General features: G+C 37.6%; 2 long non-coding RNA genes across 4 annotated transcripts; both read left to right on the forward strand.

Moving 5' to 3' along the window:
• Positions 1–1218: 1218 nt before the first annotated feature.
• LOC130205461 (uncharacterized) lies at positions 1219–3609 on the forward strand. 2 transcript variants are annotated; one of them, XR_008833921.1, is made up of 4 exons: positions 1219–2088; positions 2607–2652; positions 3220–3334; positions 3558–3609. It is a non-coding gene; the product is annotated as an uncharacterized LOC130205461 (long non-coding RNA). The 2 variants fall into 2 exon arrangements; XR_008833920.1 differs by having other exon boundaries at positions 3220–3576.
• A 4251-nt stretch (positions 3610–7860) lies between these two features.
• Positions 7861–11052, forward strand: LOC130205435 (uncharacterized). 2 transcript variants are annotated; one of them, XR_008833917.1, is made up of 6 exons: positions 7861–8016; positions 8395–8502; positions 8815–8910; positions 9045–9067; positions 9255–9309; positions 11026–11052. It is a non-coding gene; the product is annotated as an uncharacterized LOC130205435 (long non-coding RNA). The 2 variants fall into 2 exon arrangements; XR_008833916.1 differs by lacking the exon at positions 7861–8016 and having other exon boundaries at positions 8114–8502.
• Positions 11053–12439: the final 1387 nt, after the last annotated feature.

Raw genomic sequence — 12439 nt, forward strand, 5'->3', positions numbered from 1 at the left:
ACATTGGCTGCTGTCGAGATACCAGCTCTAAGATGTGCCGTTTCCTTATACCATTCTGGAACAAAAGGTTAATTCAGCCGTGTCAGCCTTTGCGCTGCTGTCATTCTGCTGTTCTGTTTGATAAGTGCTTATGGCAGTAGGCTGTCAATCCCTCTGCCTCTTTTCTTCGAAGGGTCTGTACTGCTCTGTATTGTTCTGTATGTGAAAAGTCATGTGTAGAGGATGACATTCTCAACTGTGAAACAAACAAAACGCTTTCAGTCGTTGAGTATGAAGACATGTTACATCTTTTTTTAGGTTAAAAAGGTGCGGTTTTAGTTGTGATATTCCTGGAAAAAAAATTGTCGAGGCTATGCCCTCTTTAGAGCTGTTACTATTGAATTCATCTCTATGCTCATTTGCAATCATAATTTTTTTTTGTATGCCCGTGTGGTAAAAGAGTAAAGGCGTTCAAAAGAGTCTGGATGGAGCGATGTGTTTTGTGGAAGAAGTCTCAACACCAGGGATGCATTTAAGAGTATTTATTTGACAGTCATTTCTGGTTGCTTTAAAGTTTCTGTCGACCTCCAATAATCAGACAGCCAATCTAATGTCTCGCAAATAAGATTAGTACTTACAGTCTCCATTTAGTGAGCTTAAAGCTCCCAGTATGTGTGTTGTTCTTACTCACCACCCCGATGGCGTGCTCTCTCCTGCTCAGCATTTCAAAATAGACTGAGCTTTGCGCCAAGAGAGATAACAGCTGCTTTCCGCTTCCGGTTTAGAGCCCTACCCCCGGTTTTAGACTTCAGAATAAGAGCCTAAACAGGAAACCAGCTAGGATCTCAAGGGAAACGCACCTCTCCCATAATAAAACCAATCTCATTCATACTATCCACATCCTACAGTTGTGATAACAATAAACCTCATAAAATCAACATTACAGTTACACATATAATACAGTGATTATACTTGTCTATGCTTCTTAATACATTAATCGGAATATTCCTCCCTAATATCCACTATGTAAATTATCTTTCTATATGCATTATTTAAAACTAGTGCTGTGAAAAATAACGCGTTAACTCAGTTAATTCAATTCCAGGTTTAACTAGTTTTTTTTTTTAAACGCATTTAACGCATGCGCAATGAGCTTCCAATCCGTCTGTTGTTGGTCGTCTCTAACCACACTGTAAAAAAAGATCCTAATTTTACGGTAAATAACTCTAAATATTTACAGTATTTTTCTTTCTTTTTAAATTACATACAAAACTCTGTGAAATTACAGACATTATCTTTAAATTAACAACCCAACTGTTAATTTAAGTTTTATGCTCATAATACAAAATAACATTTTTTTCCCATTTTTGTAAAGAAAAATGACTGTATTATTAATACAGTCTTTTTACCGTTTTCTTAAATGACATACAAATTCATGTAAAACAACAATTATTACCTGTAATTAAATGTGGAGCTCCTTATATGAAGGTTTATGTCCATACTAACAATTTAACGATTTTCTTTGTAATTTTAAGGTAGATCATATTATATTTATATTAATGTGTACTTTTACATTCAAACTCTGTAAATCTGAATCTAAATGTAGCTAACTTTTGTCATTACATTAAACATATTGCATTTTTTTGAAGAGTACAAAGTAGAAGAAATAATAGGTTTTGATACTTGTTCTTTATAGGAGCATTATAGGGCGACCGTGAGTATTTGTCCAGTGTCGGTGTCCCGGAGCGAGACATCTAACTTCTAACTGTAAGTCGCTTTTGGATAAAAGCGCCAGCTAAATGCATGTAACATGCTTGAAAGTTTCAACCTCAAGAGAGCAGTGCAGCAGAAACTTGCCATATAGGATTTAGTGTCAACTAGAAATAAGACCGTCACAATGGCAATGACCACCACGAGCGGAGTGCGAAGCATCCCAGATAGCAGTTGATCCTATCCGCCCTCCTGTCGCACTCGGTTTGGTCATGCCACCGGATCCGCGCACCATCAGACAGCGTTGTGACTGCGGTGGATGCTCCAAGTTGTTGCCCTTCGACTTTTCAAACTGGTATTTTCAAAACTGCAGCTCTTTGCGCCAGAAGTACGAGTTAGGTAAGTGTTGAATTGTGTTGCTACTGTCGAATTATGGCTCGTTTTCTTAAGAGTTCCCTCTTCTTTTGGCTGCCGCTAACATTGCTTTGTGAAGTTTTAGGTATTGTTAGACTTCAACGTAAATAAGTTATTACCGTAACATCCCGGTTTTAAAAGAAAAAATCGTATTTAATCACACACAGTTGGTGATGGTGTATAAGCTGATGTTGCTACTGCACGTGTCCCCTCTGCCAGGGCTGGTCCAGCTAACTACCAGGTGTGGTTCTCATGGAGCTATCTTCTGCAGCTAGCGCTGAATTGTCAGTGGTTAGGTTACTTAAGCTCCAACCCAAGGGTGCGCGATGGAAGCTGAGCGAGCTAACCGCTAGCCCGCGAGATAATAACGAGCGCTAGCTCGCGAGCTAATAGCGCTAGCTCGCGAGCTAATAGCGAGCGCCAGCACAGACCTGTTTTAATTTAATTATGCATGTATTGAGTTCTCAACACGTAACTTAGAATTTGCAATGTCATCCTCACAGTTGTACAGAAGTGACAACACTGTTGATCGCCATCTCTACAACTCAGGTAAGCACACATTCTTTGGAAGGAAATGTTTTCACAGCAACTTAAAGACACATTTGAGAGGGAACCGTATAACCTGTTTAACTTTATAATGACCAGATTTGTATTAATTCATTAAAATACTATCTTAATAGCGTAGTGTTTGTTAGGATCTGTGTGTTTCCTGTTTTATGTTGAAGTCCCTGTCTCGTTTCCTGTTTCCCTGCTCTTCCCTCCCTGTGCTTGTCTGTTTCTTTCCTGATTGTTTCCAGACATGCCCTGATTGTTTCCACCTGTGTCTCGTTCCCCTGTGTATTTAATCTGTGTCCTTCTGTTTGTCTGGTGTCAGATCGTCTTTTTTCGTTCCCGTGTGGTGTTGTCTGTGTTCCTGTACTGAGAATAAACTCAGTTTTTCGTGAGACTCCTGCTGCGTTTGGGTCCTCCACGCATCCGTAACAGTGTTTTTATAAAAATGACTTGACATGCTATATAAGCACTACAAATTAATACAATTGAGAACAAATAAATATTGTATATTTCCTGAAAGAAAAGATGCATTTCAAACATTGTTTGTATTTTGGTTTGTTTTAGATAAAATGAACAGAAAGAATGGGCCTGTCTCCAGCTCCACCATTAGACGGAGGGTCCGTCAAGATGTTTTGACTACATCACTGTGATTGATGGGAAACTGAATACAACTTTGACTGTTAAGTAAAGTTTCTTCTCTTCAATGTGTATAACACGCCTATTATTGCCGTTTAATCTCTTTTTTTTACGGTATACCTCGTGTTTTCAAACACAAATTTTCATACTCCTGGTTATAAAGAACTTTAATAGTTGCAAAATATTATTTTTTTCAAAGTTCTTGGAACAGAAGGTTATATTTCTGTGACAAGTGACACTGTTTGTTTCTTTCCTCTGTAATTCAGGATGTTCCACTTCATAGAATTGTTGACTAACAAAACGGTAGCAGTAGTGCCATAAAGCTATACCAGCTTTGTGGCACTACTGCTACCGTTAACCAATATCCGAGGGACGAAAGGGTGGACAAGGCTGTCAGAAGCGCCGAACAACCTGGACAAGACTGGCAGACACGTGACGTCAGAGTAATTGGATCATGCGGTATTATATTAATATTGTATTAATTGGCCGTTTTAAGCGGATATAAAAAATCACTTTGTTATATATGTTGGGGGAAACAACATTTTAATCACATTGTTCTGTTTATAATTCTGTACTTTTTCATTGTGTTTATGTGACTTAATTTTTAGATCATTACTTGGTGGAAATATATGTCTTGCGACACATCAGATCTCCAGTCAGAAGAGGAGGCAATTCCTAAAAAGAGGAAGCCAATGCCGGTGTGAGTAAATATGTATACATTTTATTCTTTAGAACACTTTTACCTTAATAAAATAAAGCGTCTGTCATTCATTTTTATAGTATGACCAATTAGTTTTTTTCTATCTCTTTCTAGCCATTTCTATGGAGACTCGGATGGAGACAGTGAAAATGAAAATTCCCCCCACAAAACAGGGGTCCAACCACTAGCGGGACAGTTGTCCCTCCAATCATTGCCTCCTCCTAACTATTCCATGTACTCCATCACCAGCAGGACAGCGAACACGCCAGGGGGACACGCCCACCTGGCGAGGGGCGTGGTGTGGTTCAGACACCATTGCCTGCTGTGGTGAGCAACACCTCAAACGGCTATGGGATTCAAATTGAACCTTTTAATCATTAAATTCTTTTAAATGTTAACAATTGTTAATTGGATACAAGACATGCAATACACACTGTCACATTGAATCCAAGTGAATATGATTATTATGATTGCATTAATGAAATTGTATAAAACTTGATATTTCCATATTTTATGTAAAATCTCTTAATCGTTACATTTTTTAACTGTTTTTCGAATGTTTTTTTTATATAGCTGTTCCAGTTCAAATCCTAGGCATGCTGGAGACAATTACAGAGGTGAGAGACCCGTTTCCGTGTACCACAATGGAGGAAGTGGACCTTTTTGAGCAACGGCTCAAAGATCCCGTCAACATTCTAATGAGTGGTGAGTTTTTTTGTTTTAAGAATCTCAGACAAAGCTGATTAAAGTCTATTGTATGTAATTAACACTAGACAATACCATGTTTGATGGAAATGTTTTTTCAAACATTCTGTAAAGTATCAAATATTAATCGTACTTTTTCGATCCATTTTCGATTTCCTCCCTGGCAACGATCGGACGACATGATGCCAAACGTGGAACATCCCCGAATGAATGGAAAAAAATTATTCAGTCAAATGACATCTAAGACTTTGCTCCTGCGTAAGTAACTCATATTTAATGAAAACAATTTGGATTCACCCAGAGGTCTTGAGTAGTGTTCAAACTTACGAATAACCATCTTTCCCAGATCTTTTTAACGGTGCTAAATAAAATGTTTGAATTGCAACTTTATTCTCTACTTGGGTAAATGTTACTCGACTATATCTTTACATAATAGTTATATGATATATTGGCTCTAAATATAGCATAGCACACCTTAAGTGCCAGACAGCTACTAGATTTTAGACTGCATTTCTGCTCTATGTTGCACTGAGGATTCATGAGATTTTGTATCTGCTTGTGTGATTACAGATGCCGTCAGAAAGAATCATGCCACACATGCATCCACTGATGAACAGATTCTAAAGCATGCCATTAGGTGGTTCAACCTGGCAGCAAACCGGGGTAGCTCCAGGAGGCGTGCTACTGTCGACATCCCCACACTGAACAGAATTAAAATATATATATTTATTTTATATATAATATATATTTATATTATATATATATACACACACCAGTTCTCAGTTGGAAGTTCCACCATTCACTTGAGGTCACTGCGACCCATTCTCTGGGAGAATTGTGGTATTTGGGTTAGGTGGTCGGTATTTATGGTTGTATTAGTTGTAGCTCTTGTGTTCTAATGTGAGCTATAGTTTTACTCTATATGTATGTGTGTATATATTGTCTCGAACTAATTATAAATAAATATGATTCATACATGTACAAGAAATAATTTGATGTCCTTTTAATAAACTGTTTTTGATATTATTTCCGATTGCATTTCTTTTTTCCCCATTGATGCATATTAAATATATGTCGGTATGTAAAGTAATTGATCCGGGCCAAATGAGCTGCTTTATGGAAGGATCCAAATGGAATGAATATGGGTGCATACGGCTGTACATCTAGCCACTGATCCGAGCCTATGACGCATCCGAGGGAGTCAGTTTGCTATCTGTGATATTAATTGTGTTACATTGAACTGGAATAGGCCTTTACTGTTCAAAATATTGAAAATGACAATGCTATTAAAAACATTTGATTTCCACATTCCAAGTTGTGCAAGTAAAAATAGAGGTCAGTTTGGCCTGTATTATAGAGATTTATGCCCACATGGACACTTCCAGGCGGTTAAATTAACTGGGTTTGCCCTAACGACGGAGGCCCGATTCTGCCATAGTTGCTTGCTACTTTGGGCGTCCTTTAGCCGGCAAAAGACAGTAACCTTTGCCCATGTGATTGAGGCCCAGTGCTGCTATAGTGCATGCCGTCTTGGGCATCCACACAACGGTGAAAGAGGGGGAGTTTAGCCCTAAGAAAGTAGGCCTTGTGCTGCTGCAGTGCATGCTGTCTTGGGCATGCGTAATTCAGCCAAAGACTGCATTTAGCCGGGGGAATTGAGGACAGCAGTTTCTTTATCCGAGAAACGGCGTTGTTGGCTGCCTTTAATTCAACCTTTTCAGCCTGGACGCAGAGCTCAAGTAGTCTTGAATGTGCCTCCAAAAATGTATGGTATTTACGGGGTTAAATCAGCCTTTTCATCGTTTTGACGCAAATTGGCAGAGATCCCGGTTATACTCAGCCAATTTAGCCTGGAGATGATGCTGTAGTGCATTATCAAACTGCACAATTACTGTTGAATCTACCTTGCTTCCATAGACAACTAACATACTTTAAAGACATTCACTGTCTACAGTGAGCAGTTGAACAATTAAAATGTACATTGTCCCATATAAAGGATGGCTAATGGCCGAACTACTTTGGCCAACACCTTGGATCTGCTGGATTTGAGCTATGCAGAAGAATAAAGACAAGAAGAGGGGACATGGCTTCGCAATGGATTGACTTGCTACATGCGGTTAAAAGTTTGAAAACATGTTGCAACCTGTATGGGATAATGGCCATGTTGGCAAATGAGTGTTGCTGTGGGCAAAGGCTGAACTCTAAACCAACCTGCCGCATAACACTGCAACACAGTTCGGGGAAAATGACATTGTCATGTTTGCACAGTTGGCATTTTGGTGGTTCTAAAGGAAAGGTCAGGGATTTGTTAAAATGCAAGAGGGTCATACTATGGGCCATCTGAATGTAAATAGAATGTCACCATGATATCAATCCAGCGATAAGCAATATATGCAGTGATTATTGTTGATTGTTCCATCTCAATTGCCGTCATCAGTCCTCATTTGGGTTATTGTGCAGAGAATGGCACTAAAACTTTTTAAAAATATTTGGGTGCTTCATTTTCTTTAATTAAAGAACCACTAAACACTGGGCCTCTACTTGTGTGTTCTTGTGTTGAGGCTAACCGGGGAAATAATAGTAATAATACAAATAATAATCTACCACTTCTGAGTAGACTCAATGTAGAGGAAACGCTTCATATGGATCAATGTGTTGGAGTTCTGTTGACTGTAGACTAGTAAGTATACTACAAAGGAATTGAATGACCAACCGTCGCCCCTCTCAGCCGGCCTTAAAACATACTAAGTGTGGAAATATATATATATATAGCCTACCATGTGTCTATGTGTGTTTGTGTTAACCTATAGGTATTATTACAACTTTACCATATAGTATTTCATTTGTATTCATACACTGCAATGGAAAGAGTTAATTGAATATACCAGCCTATAAATACAACTAAATACAGACATTTCTTTAGTTTCTTTCAAAACAAGTCATCTTTTTCTATATTTGTTATGTTACCACGCTAAAACCATTGCTATTGGCTGTCTCCCCACGTTGCTTTGAACATGATTGGATAATCTGCCTGTCACTCAGAGAACTGGCCAATGAGAACTGTCCGCGCCTCGGATTTGAAATTACGTCTGTTTGAGCGGGAAGCCGCAGCGGGGCAGGCGCTACTCGGCAGGTATGCTAGTGTCTGCTGTTGCCCTACCTGCATTATTACCTGAAGTATTTTACATATGCCTGCGATTTTAACTTGTGGGATGTCAACGGAGAAAGAAAGACTGGGACACAGAGGAAGGATCATACGGGATGTGGTGACCAGCAAAGTTACGTGAATTGATATCCTGTAAAATTATTGAAGATATCAGGTAAGAAAACATTTTCACTGTTACTTTCTGAAACAACCTAATGTAATTTTCTGTTTAGCATAGTTTAAACATATTTCATTTAGACATATGGAAACAAATTAATCATTTTATATGTTTAAAAGTAATGTTATTACATTAAAATCAGTTAATTAGTGTGTTTAATACAGTTCATAATGGATTAAATAATGCTATAGGTGGATAAACGGACTGTTACAAAGAGTTTGGTTAGCTAGTTAAGTAAACTAGCTTCAGGTAACGTTAGCTTGTTGGCATGATTCTGTCTCACAACCAGAAAAACATACTTGAATGTGGTTTAGGGTGGGTGACATGGATATAATTGACAGTATTCTTCACTTTTTCGAACCGTACTGCACACAGCACTGGACCCTGAGCAGTGCATGGCCTGCAAGATCATGAGAAGGCTGAAGAACCAGGAGTGACAAGATACCACTGGATGGTGGGGCACATAATTCCACTCAAGGACAGGTAAGCAAACAGACAAGACATAGAGAGAGATAGGATTTGTTCTTACAAAAAACAATATAAAACAGCAAACATGTGCATTTAAACAGAAACAATACACACATACATACTGTAAAAATGTGTTGTGTTCATTTAAGAAGCCTGCTCAAAACAAATGCATGCATGAGTTACTCTAAGTCAGACTGGGAAATAAAGCCTCTAATTTTTGTAAATGTTTCTGAGTTGGAAAAAGGCACCTTGGTGATGCTGGTGATATGATTCTTAAAATTGAGTTCACCTTCCATGGTCACTTATAGGTTTGTGATTTGTTTTTAGTGATCTGAAAATGTCTGTTTACCAACGGTCCCCATCCAACCTGACAGAGCGTGTGAGGATCTGCAGAAAAGAATGGCAGAACATCCCCAAATCCAGGTGTGTAAAGCTTGTCGCGTTTTATCGAAGAGACGAGGCTTTAACCGTGCCAAAGGTGCATTAACTAAGTACCAAGTAAAGGGTCTGAATACGTATGTCAATGTGATAATCCAGTTTTCTCTTTTTTATTACAGGGTATTGAGTGTAGATTGATGAGGTAAAAATTAATTCAAATGATTCTATCATAAGGTTGCAACATAACAAAATGGGAAAAAAGTGAAAAAGTCTGAATACTTTCTGCATGCACGAAATATGTGGTGGCAGTTTTTTTCTGATTCATTTTCACATTACCCTTTTCAACACTGATAATAGCTAATTACACGAAACTTTCTTATATTTTTCAGCTCAATAAGGATTGGAACAACATTGACGGGGGGAAACACCCAAAGTCCATCACTCGTAAGTATCCACTGCAGCATATATAAAAGATATTAGTCCATTTGAACCACTATTGCAAAACCTTACATTGTGATTAATATTAGATATGATTTCTCAAGTACTTTAATGATCTGAGCAAAGCACTTTTTTAAGACAGTTCTTGCACTGGCCATAAAAAAAACTGAGGAGCTTTTCCTTTGGCCTTCTTTTGAGTTATGCGGTGGCCCTGAGAGGTCAGGGCACTGCAACTTAATAAAACATGCTAATAGACAAAACACAAGCAAATTAAGAAAACAACTTCATCAAATTGACAGCACATGTGCAGCATTTAGAAAAAGCGCTGCAAATTCAGACGACACAACACGGTACAGAAAAGCGCTGCAAATTAAGAAAAAGTGTTTCAAGAGGACACTAAATCGTGATGAACACAGCTTGGACAGGCTTGCTGTTGCTATGGTTTGTTACTCATGAAGTTATTGAAATCGGGTATTGTATCATCTGTTTACGTTGTGGACCTACAATATGCTACTGCTCTACTCACGGAAAGTGAGCTGCATGCACCTCGCAGGACCTTGCAGAGCGGAAAAGCTGAATTATATCAGTCATTCTGATTATTTCTGAGGAGATTTGACAGATTTTAAACTGTACTATCCGGTTTAACAGTGTGGACAGACAGCCTGTAGCCTGCATCATATTCATGTAGGCATTATTAGACAAAAAAAATATACAGACGTATAGTCTACAGTAAGCCAAGCATTCCCATGAGACTTCTTTCCTTGAAAAATCCCCAAACAGACCACTATTACCTTACCTGAAATAAACATACCTCGTACTACTATCACCACCATAAAGTTATTGCTTATATGGTTATTATGCAAGCTACAGTTAACGTAACTTTTTCAATTTTGAAGATGAGGTCATATGAGATTGAATTCTGCTTTTCGCTCTGCAAAGTCCTATGAGTTGCGTGCAGCGGTCACTTTATGTGCAGAGTAAAGCAGCAACAAAAGTCAGTTCCCAACATAAACAGATGGTATACGGAGCCGACGTCACTTCAATAACTTCACGAGTCTCAAACTAGCAGCAACAAACATGTTCAAACCGTGCTCAGCACTATTGTCCTTTGGAAACACTTCTGTTTTCTGTATTTGCGGCATGTTTTCTAAATACTGGACATGTGTTGTCAAATTGCTAAAGTTTAATCTTAACTTGCCTGTGTTTTCTTAAGTGGCAGTGTGTTGATCTCTCAGGGCCACCGTAGAGTTAGCATACTTTTCAAAGACATGTCGTCATCATTATCATCATCTACCCTTTTTTTATTTCTAAAGGGGCATTGAGGAAAAGACCCTCAGACATGTCACAATATAATTATCGGTGGTTGGTTTGATCTAGATGTATCAATTAGCTTCTTTTTTTTGTTTAGCTACAAGTGTGTTTACCTTGCTATGATACATCTGTGAAACGTGCCCATTGTTGTGAATCCACGTCTTTCTTCTTTTCGTGATTCACATGTTTCTGATGGAAGTTCTAAGACATGCACTGCGTGCAGCTTTAAATAGGTAATCATTTAATTACTATCATTGTCAAAGCTGACTGTTCAGATTGACAGAATGTCAATTGGTACAGACAATTTCAAAATAGTTAGTTTAAGTTTGTTTAAAGGAATGGGAAGAAATGAAAGCCAACTTTCTCAGGACTTTCCAGTGAATTTGTTTGTCCTTCTTCCTTTTTCCCCAGATGCACCGAGGATCTGGCTGATTACTGAAATTTGGAAGATTGTTCTTTATCTGCACTGTCACTTCTGGTAAATATTTATAAAGAAGAAATATACTTTATTAATCCCCAAGGGAAATTAGTTCTCTGCATTTAACCCATCCTTAGTTATTAAGGAGCAGTGGGCTGCAGTGATGCGCCCAGGAAGCAACTGGGGTTCAGTGCCTTGCTCAAGGACACTTCGACTTGCAACTAATGGGGAGGCGGGATCGAACCGACAACCTTGGGGTTGCAGGACGCCCCTTACCCCACTGAGCTACAGCCGCCCACAATTATGGACCTTTTGTGGTATGTTTTGCTTTCACTTATCAACTGATAGTGAATAATTGGTTGATTTTGAAAATGTACATTAAATAAAATGTTTTAAAATCAATATTGGTGTGTACTTTATATGTAATTCAGTTTCTAACCCTACTTCAATTGAAACATTGAATGTTTTGTAGATGTTTCAATGTATCTAGATTTCTCACAGTAATCTCAAAAGCTTATATTTCATAATAATTCAACACTTGTAATAGTACAGGAGAAATCTGTAAAATCACAGTATTTCACTGCAAAACCTTTATAAATATCATTTTATTGAAGGTGTTTGATTGTAATAATATAGGAAAAATCTGTAAAATCACAGTATTTCACTGCAGAACCTTTAGAAATATCACTTTATTGAAGGTGTTTGATTGTAATAATATCGGAAAAATCTGTAAAATCACAGTATTTCACTGCAGAACCTTTAGAAATATCACTTTATTGAAGGTGTTTGATTGTAATAATATAGGAAAAATCTGTAAAATCACAGTATTTCACTGCAGAACCTTTAGAAATATCACTTTATTGAAGGTGTTTGATTGTAATAATATAGGAAAAATCTGTAAAATCACAGTATTTCACTGCAGAACCTTTAGAAATATCACTTTATTGAAGGCGTTTGACTGTAATAATATAGGAAAAATCTGTAAAATTACAGTATTTCACTGCAGAACCTTTAGAAATATCACTTTATTGAAGGCGTTTGACTGTAATAATATAGGAAAAATCTGTAGAATTACAGTATTTCACTGCAGAACCTTTAGAAATATCACTTTATTGAAGGTGTTTGATTGTAATAATACATTCAAAATCTGTAAAATTACAGTATTTCACTGCAGAAGCTTTAGAAATATGACTTTATTGAAGGTATTTGACTGTAATAATATAGGCAAAATCTGTAAAATTACAGTATTTCACTGCAGAAGCTTTAGAAATATCACTTTATTGAAGGTATTTGACTGTAATAATAAAGGAAAAATCTGTAAAATAACTATTTCACTGCAGAACCTATAGAAATATCACTTTAATTAAGGTGTTTGATTGTAATATTACAGGAAAAATCTGTAAAAAA

Source organism: Pseudoliparis swirei, chromosome 15, assembly GCF_029220125.1.
Source record: "Pseudoliparis swirei isolate HS2019 ecotype Mariana Trench chromosome 15, NWPU_hadal_v1, whole genome shotgun sequence".
In the NCBI taxonomy this organism is placed as follows: domain Eukaryota; kingdom Metazoa; phylum Chordata; class Actinopteri; order Perciformes; family Liparidae; genus Pseudoliparis; species Pseudoliparis swirei.